A 15,004-nucleotide genomic window follows, 5' to 3' on the forward strand; every position below is an offset into this window, starting at 1 on the left:
ACAAAGCCTTCTTCCCTGTGACTCTGTGTCCTTTTCTGTCTCTTATAGAGAGATATTTATTGGATTTAGGGTCCTCCCCAGTCCAGCATGGTCTCATCTTGATCCTGACCTTAATTGTATCTGCAAAGACCCTATTCTATACAAAGTCACAGAGTTTTGGAGTGAACACTAATTTTGGATGGCACTATTCAACCTCCTAGGGATCCATGACCCTACGTGGTTAAGGAAAAAAATGGCATCACAAGCTTCGGGGAAGACACTGCAGGATGTCCTAGATGACATTCCAGGGCCTTAAGACTCTGCCACCATCCCATTCCTCTGACCTCATCTTCTTCAGAGGCTCTCCAGCTACCCAAGCTGCTCCCAGCATCTCACACCACTGCACTGGTCTGCTCCCTACCCTCTCAGATGCCTTCTCTCAAAGGCTCGTCCATCTTGTGATGGACACAACACACAGCTCGATCTTTGACCCTTCACATCCTTGCTCTGTGCTTGTCCTACTAGAGAGCTCAGCCACAGCCATGACTAACCTTTTATTTCCCTAAAAAAGACTTGCAAACTGCTATCTGCAATCCCAACCCAACCATGCTATGTTCATAAGGGTTAACATCCACAGAGACTTCCTTAATTCTCCAAGTATGTGGCCCCATGTGCTTACCACCTCTGAGGTAGGGGCAATCATTACTTCCATTTTATAGTTGAGGGAAATGAGGGTTAAACAAAGTAGAGAATTTTCTCAGTACCACCAGGCTAGCAGTAAACAGAGCTGTGGTCAAACCCAGATTTAGCCAAGTCCAGAATCCATGCTCTTGACCATCAAGAATTTTCCTGCTCAACTAACAGGAATAACAGTGCAATTGGAGCAAGGTAGAGGCGCAGGAGACACAAGAATAGACCATGCTTTGTATGCATGAAAATATAAACAGTAATTCTGAATGTGGTGGGAAACCAACAGGAACACTGAAAAGCATGAGAACGAAGAAAAGACTATAAAGTTACTCATTACATTGAGTAGTTTCACTCATTCACTCATTTGTTCATTTGCAAAATGGATATTTATTGAAAATCTATGATATGTAGGGCACAGTGGAAGACAGTGGGGGATACAAGGGTGAATGTGTTAGATGAGATCCTGGTCTTCACTAAGCTTATATTCCAGTAGAAGGAGAAATAAAATAACTAACAAGGGATTAAACAAGCCAATGCAAATGACTACAGAATGGCAGAGAGACGGGGGAGCAATGCTCTAGACTGGGAAGTCAGTGAAGGTATCTCCAAAGAGGTAACATTTGAACGAAGACCTGAGCAATAAGGAGGAATCAAATGAGTGAAGATCTAGGAGCAAGGTCCAGTGGAAAGACAAGACAGTAGGTAGAAGGCAGGGAGAGAGAGGAGATGAAAGTGTTAGATTTAATTGAGGGAGTAAAAACCCAGGAGAAAGAGAAGTTTATGGGAACTAGAGCACAGCAATCCTGCACAAACATTATGATTTCCACAGCTACATTTAAACAGCCTTGGTAGGACTGGGGAAAGGTGAATCACTACCATTTGGACACTCTGTGACAGTTCATTAGCAGTCCTGACTAATGGAAGATGACAAAGATTGGGCAAGAAAAGTGACTGCAGCAAAGCCTTGGCATCTCCAACTCTTCATCTTTGGCAAACAGCCTCTACAACAGTCCCTTGCACTGGGTTTGGCAGCTGGGCACTCCCAGAAAAATGAAGATGCCCAGCAGTGATATGATCCTTGCAATGCAGCACAACCAGGAGATCTCCAGGGGACAGGAAGATGACATGGAATTCATCCCATCTTCTAGAGAAAGCAACACCAGCAGAGAGTCTGGGCTCCAACCCATGCAACCCCAGGCCATCCCGTCTCAGAGTCATATCCTACCACATCTCCCTTCCTCTACTTCATGCAGCCAGATTAGACAAGAAAGGATTATACTCCATCTCCTGGGAAAAGCCTCAGGCTGCACATGTCACCAAAAGACCTTGAGAAAGCCACGAGAAAGTTTCTAGATATTCATGCAGTAAACAGTTGCCAGAGGAGACTCATGAAAAGGCCGGACTCACTTCGTCATCACTGCCTGACAGTTGTCATTGACTCAGCTCTGTAAACCAGATGTTCCCGGCACTCTGGCTTGCTGAGGGCACATTTTCTTTTATTACCCAAATAACATGCCTCAAGTCACCATGTCATAACTAACAGAAGTCCTAGGACTCTTCTTGTGTCTGAGAGAGAAGGAATGTGGCGGAGGAGTAAATGCAGTAAGGCTTACATTTCCACTGGTCATCTCGCTTCCTCTGACACCACCCTTCTTCCCTCCTCTTTCCTCCAAACAACATTATCCAAGGTTATTGTGTGTGGTTAACTTCGACTGGGGCTTTTAGGGATGACAGAAGTGGCCTCTTGAAAACCACTTCTTCACAACAGCACCTAAGCAAAAACTGCATCATTTTTGTTTTGTTCCCCATAGTTCTTCCTCTACAGGCAGTTTCGCCCTGCCACCATTTTACCTAAAATGCTTCCTCCCCTCATATTACTGGGGCCCTTTCCTCAAAGGCTGGGCCCCAAAGGCCTCTTTCACGTGTTGCCCACCAACACCAGAATCCTTACTTTCTTAGTGGGAGCAGTTAAGTTCCTTCAACTCACCCTCACAAGTCTAGGCTTTGCATGGAACTTGGTTGGCCAAAGACCAAGACAGAGGCTCATCTTTCTGAACCACACAGTCCCAACAAAGCTTTTTGCTCCATCAGAGAGCCAGTCACCTCTGCTATGCATACCGTTCTTCCCCCCAATGGCAGAAACCTGATATGTATCTATTTTTTTTTAATGGTTTTATTTATTTGAGAGAGAGAAAGCACAAGGGGAAATGAGAGGGAGAAGCAGACTCCTCACTGAACAGAGAGGCTGATGTGGGCCTCGATCCCAGAACCCTGGGATCCTGACGGGAGCTGAAGTCAGACACTTAACGAACTGAGTCACCCAGGCACCCTATAACTTTTTGACAGAATTTTTTTTCTTTCTGACATACTGCATCATGATCCTATCAAGATATATGGAGACAAACACCATCAGTGAATTCACTTTATAGTCCATTGGAATGATGCTTTAAAGAAGAGGAAAAGAAAACAGAAATTAAATCAGGCCATTCAAATGCTTTGAATTGGTGAATTGGTGAAACCGTGTGGTGTCAACATATGGTGATGTCCTACACTCAGTTCTATCACAAATTAACAACTGTTGTGGCTCATGCCTCACGCAAATCCTTCCAGACCACTAGGCTAGCTAGAGCCCATCCAGGGGTCAACGGCATTCTGGGAGCAGTGCTCATCTGCTATCACTGATGCAGGAGCTCCATCCCCATGCCTAGAACTCAGGCAAGCCCAGTCCCCCAGTACAAGTTCAAGGAACTTTGGGGACTGCAAAATAGGTCATTACAATTGCCTTGTCTTCTCTCACTTTGCTCCTATTTTTTGACTCTCACTTCCAATACTTGAGAACCTACCTGTATTCTTTCTAACTTTGCTTCTTTCTCTAAGCTCCCTTACTCATCCCTTTTCATCCTTAGCAGATTTTTGCTTCCTGGTTGAGACTTCTCTACTGCATGGCTCCTCCATCTTAGCCCTATTGACCCTGGGTGTAGATAATTATTTGTTATGAGGGGCTGTCCTGGGCACTGTAGGATGCTTAGGAGCATCCCTGGCTTCTTCCCACTATTTTACCTAAGATGCTATGATGCCTCCTCCCATCATATTACTGGAACTTAACTGCTCCCACTAGATGCCAGTAGGACCTCTCCCTGGTTGTAACAACCAAAATTACCCTCCAACATTGCAAATATCCCCTGAGGCCAAATGGCCCTCACTTAGCAACCACTGATCTACTGAACATGATTTTCTCTTGCCATTTGGTCCCATTAGCTCCTGGGTGCCATAAAACACCACCTCACAACAGCTTCAGACCTCCAAGAGGAACCGGAAGGGATAGGCTGTTGGCTGTATCTTTGGCCTTCTATGATAAAGGCCTTCCTCAGGACCTCATGAAGAAGATTCCTAAGTGGTTCAAATACAGCATTTGGCTTTGTCTGGCTGGCCAAAGCCAAAACATCTGGTAGAACATTAATTTAGCCAATTTTATTATGCTAACAAGTCCCCATAATTAGATCAATTTTTCATCTTTCACTCATATTTGGGTGCTTGCACCCAGCTCATTCACTGGCAAACCAGTAGTACCAAGAGGAAACAGTTGAAGAGAAGCACAATTAGGAGAAACTACACTGTTTACAATCTATATTGAGTAGCTTTGCAGGTCATAAAACCTCATGACCTTCCCTATAGATGAGTCTAACAGGGTTGCACAAGCTACGTTTTTATTCTCAGGTATCCTTTAAATTTGATATTCCATTTCAATGCCATTACTCCTGGATCTTGACCACATTGAAAAATTGATATCCTCTAGCTTGGCTAGAAAAAAAAAAGGGAAAGACTATGGTAGCCCACTAGAATAACAGGAGACATCCTTTAAGGCAGAGGGCGGGAGTGGGGTGGGGAGTGGCAAGGAAAACTTTGGCCTCCTTCCATGGTTGGCCAAAAGCAGCCCTGTCTCTGTTTATTCTGTTGCCTGCACTGCTTCTTCTAATTTGCCACACTCTCATTCATTCATCCATTCAATAAACATTGGCCAAGGACTGCTTCAGGCTATGATCTCTATCAGTGACTAGAGATCTCAGTGTGAATAAGCCTTGACAAAGCATAACATCATGCTGAACTCAGGTCATAGAATCAAATATCTCTGTGCTCTACCACTCACCCACGCGCAGAAGTCATTGATCTTTCCTGGGCCTCAGTTTACTCTTCTGTAAAAGTATTATAAAATTTAAACGAGAGAATGATATAATACACTTATCACAGGCTTTGGCCTGTGTACAGATCATAGTCAATGATCTGTAAATATTAGAGATGCTGATGCTGATAATATTTCTTACCACTATTCTCAGGAAGCTCAACATCAACTAAGTATGTGTCAGGGGAGGGGAGATCAGGAAAACAGTTAACTGCAGCCAAGTAGTGGGTGCTGGTGCAGAAATCTCATGGAGTACAGCGACGCCACACAAAAGAGAATGGTTAACCCTACTACAAGAGAGGAAGAAGAAGGAAGCCTTCCTAGACAAAGCACTCTGCTTCTCAGAGGCTACTGTATAATCAAGCACTCCTCCCCTCAGGAATTTTGCCCCTGCACCAGGATCTCAAAGGAATTCTACTTGAGGACCCAAAAGGATGACCACTGAAAGCACCTCCAACACTCTTGTACAGGCTTTTCTCCATCAGGAAGAGGGACTAAGGTGCCCCTCAGCTGTGTCAAAGGAAATAAGCCAAAGCCAAGAAGGTCCAGAAAAGTGGGTCCAGGAGAATGTGGTCCTGTGCAAAGCTGGAAGGCTTCACTGCTGCACTATAATTGTTTCCACTCCACATCTGTTTTAAGGTGGCCAAGTTTACAAATACTCTCAACCCAACAGTGAGAAGATAAGGGAAAGAAGGCAAGGATCCACTCTGTTTCCAACAACTGGTACGTAGCATTTACATTGCTTTGAGTCTTTCAGAGGCCCGAAGATTCTGGAAAGGAGATAGTATATAGTAGAGGAATTACAAGGGTTTTGCAGAGGAAACCTATAGTTGGTGTCACAAAGATTCCTTCATCTCCATAAATTAGAAAAATGCAAAGCTGTCATGGCCATTTCTTCTGGTAATTTAGATGCATATTCCATTCTCAAGATGGACAATTTGTAAAGAATATAGCTTTATTTAGGGACTGACATTTCACTCAAGAACAGGATGGGGGGGAAAAGTGGCACCTAAGTCACCATTAAAGTCTTCGAACAAGGGGAAAGGTCAACAAAGACATTGCCCACTTATTTCTAGAGAATGAATGCTGCCTTGGGAAGAAATATTTTGTGGGTTTTTTTTTTAAATTGCATCTGCTTTGGGGGGTCTTTCCTATTTTGAAATCCTATCAGTTCTACAAATCAAGATATTTCCCTCAGTTTCTTTATGTAAGAAAATGTTTCCTTATTGATATTTATTTCACAAAGGCATTGAGAATCCTGGGATAAAATGTTATTCACAGCTGCCTGTCTTGGCATATGCTTTGCAATTTGCCTTTTTTTCCCCAAGTCCTTGAAAATGAACTTTATACCTTTTTCTGATTGCTAGGGGATACATTTAAGCTGTAAATGGAAATGTAAAAGACCACTTATATTTTTGAAGATCCTTAACATTTCTTGTGTAATTATTGGTTAGTTTTTGAGATAAAGAAAAATTGAGGTGTTTTTTTTTTTTCCTTTCCACAGTGCTCTTCCTTCCCTGTGCATCCCACTTAAATTAGCACACACTATTCCCAATATATCATAAAGTTTCAAGAAGAGATTGGTTAACGGAGAGAGGTTTAAGAGCTTGTCCTCATTTGGGAGAGGGATACTTACCTTAAAGATTTATAGCTATTGAGCTTTACTCCTCTTTGATAAGAAAAAGAAATGCATGGGTCACTGGGTGTGGTGCAAAAATAATGAATACTGTTATGCTGAAAATAAATAAAAAATAAATTTTAAAAAAAAGAAAAAGAAATGCATCATGAAATGAGTTTTTAAAACAAGCAACAGATTCTTCGACTGTTCCTCTTCTTTATCCGTAACATGGCTGGTTATTTATGAGTCTGTCGTCTTTCCCAAACACCACTGTAAATGAGTTGTAAAATCTGGTGACATTTTTGGGGTCAAATGCATACATGTGCATGAAATATGCTCTTGTCTCTAGGGGATAATCTCTCCTTCCTTGAAGGAATAAAACCCATTCAATGCCCACCTGTGATATCAGGCTCTTAACTTTTTGTTGATTTAATCTTCCATTCAGGTAAAATTTACTGATGTCCTGTTATGTTCTAGGTACTAAGGATACGCCAGTGTGCAGAACCAGAACACTCAGAGATGACAGAAATGCTCTATGCCTTTCCAGAGCAGTCATCACTAGCCACCGGTGGCTCCAGCTACAGATGTGGCGATGCTTGACAGCCCAGGGTAAGAGTCCTCTGTTATCTTTCCTGCATAAACCACACCCCTAGGCTTCCTTTCTGATTTTCAGTCTGGGTTTCTTTCCAATGGACTGAAAACTTAAAGACAATTGTGACACATCCTGAGAAGAGAATCCTTTTAAATGTTAATATTTAAAAAAATTAAAGTCTTTTACTCATTCCCAGTCTAATAGTTATTTTCTCTAGCAATTTGCATCTTTTAAGTCTTTTGATGAGTTCAACGCCCATCTCCTCTTTCCACTCCCATCTGGTTCCGCTCTTGAGATGGTCAGCTTCTTGTGTGTTCGGGATGGGGGGGAGAAGGAATGGGTTCTAGTGGGCAGAGGTTCCATAGAGTTTCCTCATTCTGAGCAAAGCAAGAGCCATGAAGCCAGCATCTGAGAACCCTGAGGCAGGGATTATAAATGGCAGATCCCAGAAAGAGTATGGTGCATGGGGATACAATGACTTCTGAGGTGAGAGACAGCATTAATCCTATATGATTGTATCTGGTATCCATGGCCCTTGAAAAGCCATAGGGATACTGAACAGGTGGTCTTAATCCTCTGCATCTTTGAAGCTAGAGGAGTACAAACACCTTGTCACTGAGATGCTCCTTCCCAGGACCCCAGCAAGGGACTACTGCCCCATCTTTTGACCACACACAGCATCCCCACACTAGAATAGAAATCCCTTTATCTTCCACCAGTCAGAGAACAGCCTCTATCTGGAGAGCTGTAACATACAGATCTGTGACTGTTTTTAAAATAATGCATTAAAGGAAACTCAGCAGCTAGAGAAAGGAAGACCAATCTGAGCAAACAAAACATTTGGCCAGTGAAATGAAGCTTTTAGAAACAACAGAGGGAAACCTGGACAAACAAATAGCAAGAGCAGTTAGGAGATTCAAATGCAGTGCACAAAAAGAATGCCCAGGCCTCAGGAAAAAATGACTTCTCCACTGAATGGGGCTTCTAGATTTTGCATATATAAGAAGAACTTCAGGAGACTCCATTAAATCAGAATTTCACATAAACAATAAATGATTTTAGTATATTCTTCCCATGCTACACTAAAAAAAAATTCATTCTGAAATCAAATTTAACTATATATTCTGTATTTTATCTGGCAGCGCTATCATTGAACAACTCAGTGGCTGAATTGAAGAGAGGTTAGTCATTGAAGTGACATGAACTGGTGACTAGAAAACACATGGAAAAAACTCACACTGCACAGAGCAAGCAAAGAGGTGGGCAAATGAAAGAAAGGGTGAGACCTTGAGCTGGGTCTAGCAGACACACTATAAGTAATAATATGAATTCCAAGAACAAAAGGCAGTAATTTTAAAGTGTGTGATAAAAGATATATATGCCCCTAAGTTTGTTGCAACATTATTTACAATAGCCAACATAAAGAAGCAGCTCAAATGTCTATCAGTAGATAAATGGTTAAAGAAAATGTGATATATTTATGCAATGGAATATTATTCATCCTACAAAGAATGAAATCTTGCCATTTGCAACAACATGGATAGAGCTAGAGAATATTACGCTAAGTGAAACAAGTCAGTCAGAGAAAGATAAATACCATATGATTTTACTCAAATGTGGAATTTAAGAAGCAAAACAAATGAGCAAAGGTAAAAAAAAAAAAGTGAGAGAGATACAAATCAAGAAAAAGACTCAACTATAGAGAACAAACTGATGGTTACTAGAGGAGAGGTGGAGAGATGGGTAAAATAGATGAGGATTGGGATGCTTGGGTGGCTCAGTTGGTTAAGCAGCTGCCTTCCGCTCAGGTCATGATCCCAGCATCCTGGGATCAAGTCCCACATCGGGCTCCTTGCTCGGCAGGGAGCCTGCTTCTCCCTCTGCCTCCATCTGCTCTCTCTCTCTCTTTCTTTCTCTCTGACAAATAAATAAATAAAATCTTTTTAAATTTAAAAAAAAAAAAGAAGAGGAGGATTAAGTAGGGCCCTTGTGATGAGTGCTGGGTGATATATGGAATTGTTGAATCACTATATTGTAAACCTGAAACTAATATAACACTGTATGTTAACTATCTGGGAGTTGAAATAAAATAGTAAAAAAAAAAAAAAAAGAAAGAAAGAAAAGAAAATTTTAAAAAGACACAAACAAAAAAACCCAGACTCTGAAATACAGAGAACAATGTGGTGGTTACCAGAGGGAAGGTAGTGGGGGGATGGGAGGATTAAGAGTACACTTATCATGATGAACACTAAGTAATGCATAGAATTGTTGAATCATTACACTGTAGACCTGAAAGTAATATAACACTGTGTGTTAATTATACTTGAATTAAAAAATTTAAAAAATAATAAATAAAAGTATGTAATAGAAGAAAATCCTTACTAAGCTGAAGAGACTCCAGGTTCTGGAGACTGAAAGGACTCCTGGAGTTCTAAACTTGACTGATGAAGAAAAACATTCATGTGGGGATGTCTTGGTAAAATTCCTGAATGAAATTAAAAAGCAAAAATCTGACAAGCTCCTGGATAGAAAGAACAAATTACCTGTGAATGGGAAAGCACACAATTTCTCTCTGACTTATTACCGCTAACACTGGAGGCTAGAAGACGATGGAATAACAGTTGCCAATGACCAACTAAAATCAATTGGGGGAATCCTCTGCCCAGTCAAGATGGCATTCACCAGCTAAGGTGAAAGGATACTTGCGGACATGTAAGAATTTGGAGATTACACCACCTATAACTCCCATCTGAGGAAAGTAATCTAAGGCTTCAAAAGGAAAGACTTTGAGGGCTGCCAGGGTGGCTCAGTCAATTAAGTGTCTGCCTTCCACTCAGATCATGATCCCAGGGTCCTAGAATTGAGCCCTGCAGTGCCCTCCCTGCCAATGGGGGGGTCTGCTTGTCCCTCTCTCTCTGCCCCTCCACACCACTTGTTCTCTCTCTCTCTCTCTCTCTCTCAAAAAACAAATAAAATCTTTAAAGGAAAAAAAAATAAAATTTATTAGAGACTTTAAAATACAGGAAGATGGAGAAGAGAGAAAACAGTGATGAACAGTGAACCCAATATAGACAGGTAAAGGTAAGTGGATATTAATGGACTATTGGGCATTGTACAATGTAAATGCTACTTCAGTTAGAAATGGAGAATGAGAAAGGAGGCGAGATGCCCCAAAGATCTCACCTCAGGGAGTGGGAAGCGGTGATGAGGAGGAGAGGGGAAAAGGGAACATTCTAGAGGTTTCATATCCTTCAGGATTGGGATGTGCAGGAAGCAGAACACCATATTGGGAAAAGGGTATGCCTTTCCTGAGAAAATAGTTGGAATCTAAAAGTAGATGTCTTGTGAACTCAAGAAAAGGAAACAGAATGAAACTGAAAAGTTCAATAGAACATCCAAATTCACAAGAAGGAGAAAACAGAATGAAAAAAAATAGAATGATTAACAATCTGATGGAATCAGCCAAAATAAAGGGAATTATAAGGAATTAATGATTAAACGATTAAAATAAATAATTTTGATGTAATTACCGCTCCTACAACATGCCTTTAATGTTACTCTCCATACCTGTGCTATCCTTCAGGTTTACCTTGCATGCCTTTCTCTGTACCACAAGGAAGGCCTGTGTGGATTACACCAATGGGTTCTCTCGCCATCTGGCTTTTTTTTAGGTGCAGCCAGTGATAAAGACCAGAAGAGATCAGAGGGAAGGAGAATGGGGAAGTTAGTCCCTGGGCTCCTCCCATGCCAGGTAGCTCTGTTGTGCTCCCCTACAGAAGGCAGCCCCATGTACACCCTACCCATGGCTTCCCCCCTTTCTTCTTCAGGCCTGGGATGGTAATGCTTTGGGCTGTCACTATCCCCAGTTTGATTCCCTTAAACTCTGCCCATACCCGAAGTAGTCACTATACTGATCTTGCTTCAAATTATCCACATTGCATGTGCCATCTGTTTCCTCCCAGGACCCTGACCAAATACTTCTCTCCACCTGAATGCCCCTCTCAGGCCGTCTATGCCTCATGGGCTCCTGCTGGTACTTTTTGGAGGAAAGTAGGTATCATCTCTGAAGTAAATAAGAAACAGTGCTGACTGGAGACCTACAGACTGGGGACCAAGTCCTGGCTCTGCTCTGTAACCAAGGACAAGTTACATCCATCTCTGATGTAAATGGAGATGATGGTGCTCACCCCCCTCCAGGCTATCATGAGGATTATGCACCCTATAAATGCTAGTTCCCATCCTCATGACATTGGCAGCAATCCATGTATTTTCTTTGCTCTATACCATTTTCTTTCTTCATCTTACTTATTTGTTTGAGAGACAGAGCATACAGGTAGGGCCAGAGGGAGAGGAAAAGAGAGAATCTCAAGCAGTCTCCCCACTGAGTAGGAAGCCCAACTTGGGGCTCAATCTCAGGACCCTAACTCAAAATCAAAAGTCAGATGCTTAACCAACTGAGCCACCAAGGCACTCCTGCTCCTATGCCATTTTTTTTTAAGATTTTATTTATTTATTTGACATAGAGAGAGCAAAAGTAGGGGGAGCAGTTAGAGGGAGAGGGAGAAGCAGGCTCCTCACTGACTGAGGAGCCCAGTGCAGGGCTCCATCCCAGGACCCCAGGATCATGACCTGAGCTAAAGTCAGACGCTTAATGACTGAACCACCCAGGTGCTCCTCTTACACCATTTTCTAACATCTTTATTGAGACATCACTGACATACCATATAATTCACCTATTTAAGGTGTATAACTCAATAACTTTTGGCATACTGAGAGTTGTGCACCCATCACCACAGTTGACATAAGAATACTTTTTTTTTTAATTAATTTTTTATTTTTTATAAACATATATTTTTATCCCCAGGAGTACAGGTCTGTGAATCACCAGGTTTACACAGTTCACAGCACTCACCAAAGCACATACCCTCCCCAATGTCCATAATCCCACCCCCTTCTCCCAAACCCCCTCCCCCCAGCAACCCTCAGTTTGTTTTGTGAGATTAAGAGTCACTTATGCTCCAAAAAGAAACCTGCTTTCTGGGACACCTGGGTAGCTCAGTTGGTTAAGCATCTGCCTTTGGCTTGGGTCATGATCCCAGGGTCCTAGGACTGAGACTTACATTGGGCTCCTTGCTCGGGGGGAGCCTTCTTCCTCTGCCTGCTGCTTCCCCTCTTTGTGCTTGCTCTCTACTCTCTCTGATAAATAAACAAATAAAAGCTTTAAAAAAGAAAAAAAAGAAATCTGCTCCCCTTAGCCATCATTCCTCCATCCTTCCCCATCCCAGCACAAGACAACCACTAATTTGCTTTCTGCCTCTATAAATTTGTCAACTCTAAACATTTCACATAAATGGAGCCATACACTATGTGGTCCTTTGTGTCTGACTTCTTTCACTTGGCATAATGTTTTCAAGGTTCGTCCATGTTGTAGCATGAATTAGTAACTCTAAGTAACAACTAGTAACTACTAGTTGTTTTTCATCGCCAAAGAATCTCTGTTTTGTTCCACTCATCAGTTGATGGACATTTGGGTTGTTTCCACTTTTTGGCTGTCATAAATAATGCTAGTAGGAACATTTGTATATCTCATAGCATTTTTTTTAATTTATTTTTTTTTATTTCCAGCATAACAGTATTCATTATTTTTGCACCACACCCCGTGCTCCATGCAATCCGTGCCCTCTATAATACCCACCACCTGGTACCCCAACCTCCCACCCCCCGTCCCTTCAAAACCCTCAGATTGTTTTTCAGAGTCCATAGTCTCTCATGGTTCACCTCCCCTTCCAATTTCCCCCAACTCCCTTCTCCACTCTAAGTCCCCATGTCCTCCATGCTATTTGTTATGCTCCACAAATAAGTGAAACCATATGATAATTGACTCTCTCTGCTTGACTTATTTCACTCAGCATAATCTCTTCCAGTCCCGTCCATGTTGCTACAAAAGTTGGGTATTCATCCTTTCTGATGGAGGCATAATACTCTATCCCCAGGGGTACAGGTCTGTGAATCACCAGGTTTACACACTTCACAGCAATTGCACTATTGGGTATTTACCCTAAGGATACAAACGTAGTGATCCAAAGGGGCACATGCACCCGAATGTTTATAGCAGCAATGTCCACAATAGCCAAACTATGGAAAGAACCTAGATGTCCATCAACAGATGAATGGATCAAGAAGATGTGGTATATATACACAATGGAATACTATGCAGCCATCAAAAAAAATGAAATCTTGCCATTTGCGACAACATGGATGGAACTAGAGCGTATCATGCTTAGCGAAATAAGTCAAGCAGAGAAAGACAACTATCATATGATCTCCCTGATATGAGGAAGTGGTGATGCAACATGGGGGCTTAAGTGGGTAGGAGAAGAATCAATGAAACAAGATGGGATTGGGAGGGAGACAAACCATAAGTGACTTTTAATCTCACAAAACAAACTGAGGGTTGCTGGGGGGAGGGGGTTTGGGAGAAGGGGGTGGGATTATGGACATTGGGGAGGGTATGTGCTTTGGTATCTCATAGCATTTTATAAAAACCGAGAGGACAGCTTTTACTACTCTGCACCATAACCACTTGTTGGCATATCTGTTCTTTGCCCCATCCCCCACTCACTCACCAGGGAGTAAAATTCCCATGGGCAGTGTGCATGTGGGGTCACTCCTGCTGTGTACAGGAACTAGCACATTATAGACAATCTGTCATGTCTGCAAAATAATGACTCTAGTCATTCCACCATCTTTGACGGCAGCAATAATATCCATGGCCATGTCTGTAGTTGGCACTAAAACAAGCAAAGGGGGAGAATTCTCTCATCTGTTATTTCCTTCCACCCTCTTTGATCTAGGACCTCCATAATCTCACAATCAGATCTTCAAAAGCCATTGGTCTCACAGTTCTTCCTTTTCCTGAAACACAATTCCATTTTTTACAAAGGTCTTTAATCTCACCTAGATTGTACAGATGTTTGGGAAATTTTATTAAACTTCTACTATTCACGAGTAACACAGAAAACAACTGTCAACCTCAGGTATGGGAGAGAGTATCAATCAACATCCATATCCCTTATGGTTGAGAGGGTTGAGAACGATACTAATTATTCTCCAATACTGATTATTGAACTGTTACCACACCTTCAAGGAACAGACAGAAAATAGAAATCAATGTAGAGTCTGATGGGTCATAAGGATCAAGACGGAAGAAGCAGTACATTAAATATGAAGACATTTGCATCTGGTTAAACATCACATCTAGAGTGTGGTCATGGTATGTGCATGGTAAATGCGGGGATTACTTAGAATGTAATGTTGTAATAACTGAACAGGATTTACTGATAATAATTAAACAAACATCTCAGTTTAAAAAAAAATCATGCCTCCAAGACCTGACCCTGTGCACCTGATGAAGAATATCAGTGTAAATGATAGAGAGAGGTGGAGAGAAGTAGGATATACTTGGAGAAGCATGTTTGCAGCTGACAGATAATGAACTTTTTGGTTGAGTAAAACAGATATATTGAACCTATATGCTTGAGAGCATCTTAGTCTGGTATCATCCTGCCATCCTTCTCCATCTTTGTGCTTGCAACACTGCAAGCATGAAACCAGCTACGCTGACTCACCTCTCTGGCTTAAAAGCTGTGCTGGGAGGAAAAAAAAATAGATAATAATATGATTAAATTACTTGTCTGACAATTTTTGAATGTTGACTAGTGATGCCAGCTTTTGTGGCCGCAATCAATTGCTCTTCCTGTCCCTTGCCGGACCAAAAATAGCATAGTCCACCTGGAGAGGATACAAGTGAAGGGGGATCATAAAATGTTCTGAAGCTCAACAGAAAGGAGTAAAGTTCAAGAAAGGTTCAAAGAAGATTTTTCTGTAAAATGGTTTTATAAAGGAAGATCATTGGGCCAGCATGTCCATGATTTGACCTGTTACA

The 15,004-nt window shown here is 41.8% G+C and overlaps 1 long non-coding RNA gene across 1 annotated transcript in view; it reads left to right on the plus strand.

The window, feature by feature from the left end:
• LOC116579890 overlaps nt 1-14,327 on the plus strand; it is a 39,486-nt gene extending 25,159 nt beyond the window's left edge. The window contains exons 5-7 of the long non-coding RNA XR_004281445.1: nt 6,945-7,076; nt 8,202-8,318; nt 14,207-14,327. This is a non-coding gene — a long non-coding RNA (uncharacterized LOC116579890). The remainder of the gene's footprint in view (nt 1-6,944; nt 7,077-8,201; nt 8,319-14,206) is intronic.
• The last annotated feature ends 677 nt before the right edge of the window (nt 14,328-15,004 follow it).

Source organism: Mustela erminea, chromosome 19 (assembly GCF_009829155.1).
Source record: "Mustela erminea isolate mMusErm1 chromosome 19, mMusErm1.Pri, whole genome shotgun sequence".
NCBI lineage: Eukaryota > Metazoa > Chordata > Mammalia > Carnivora > Mustelidae > Mustela > Mustela erminea.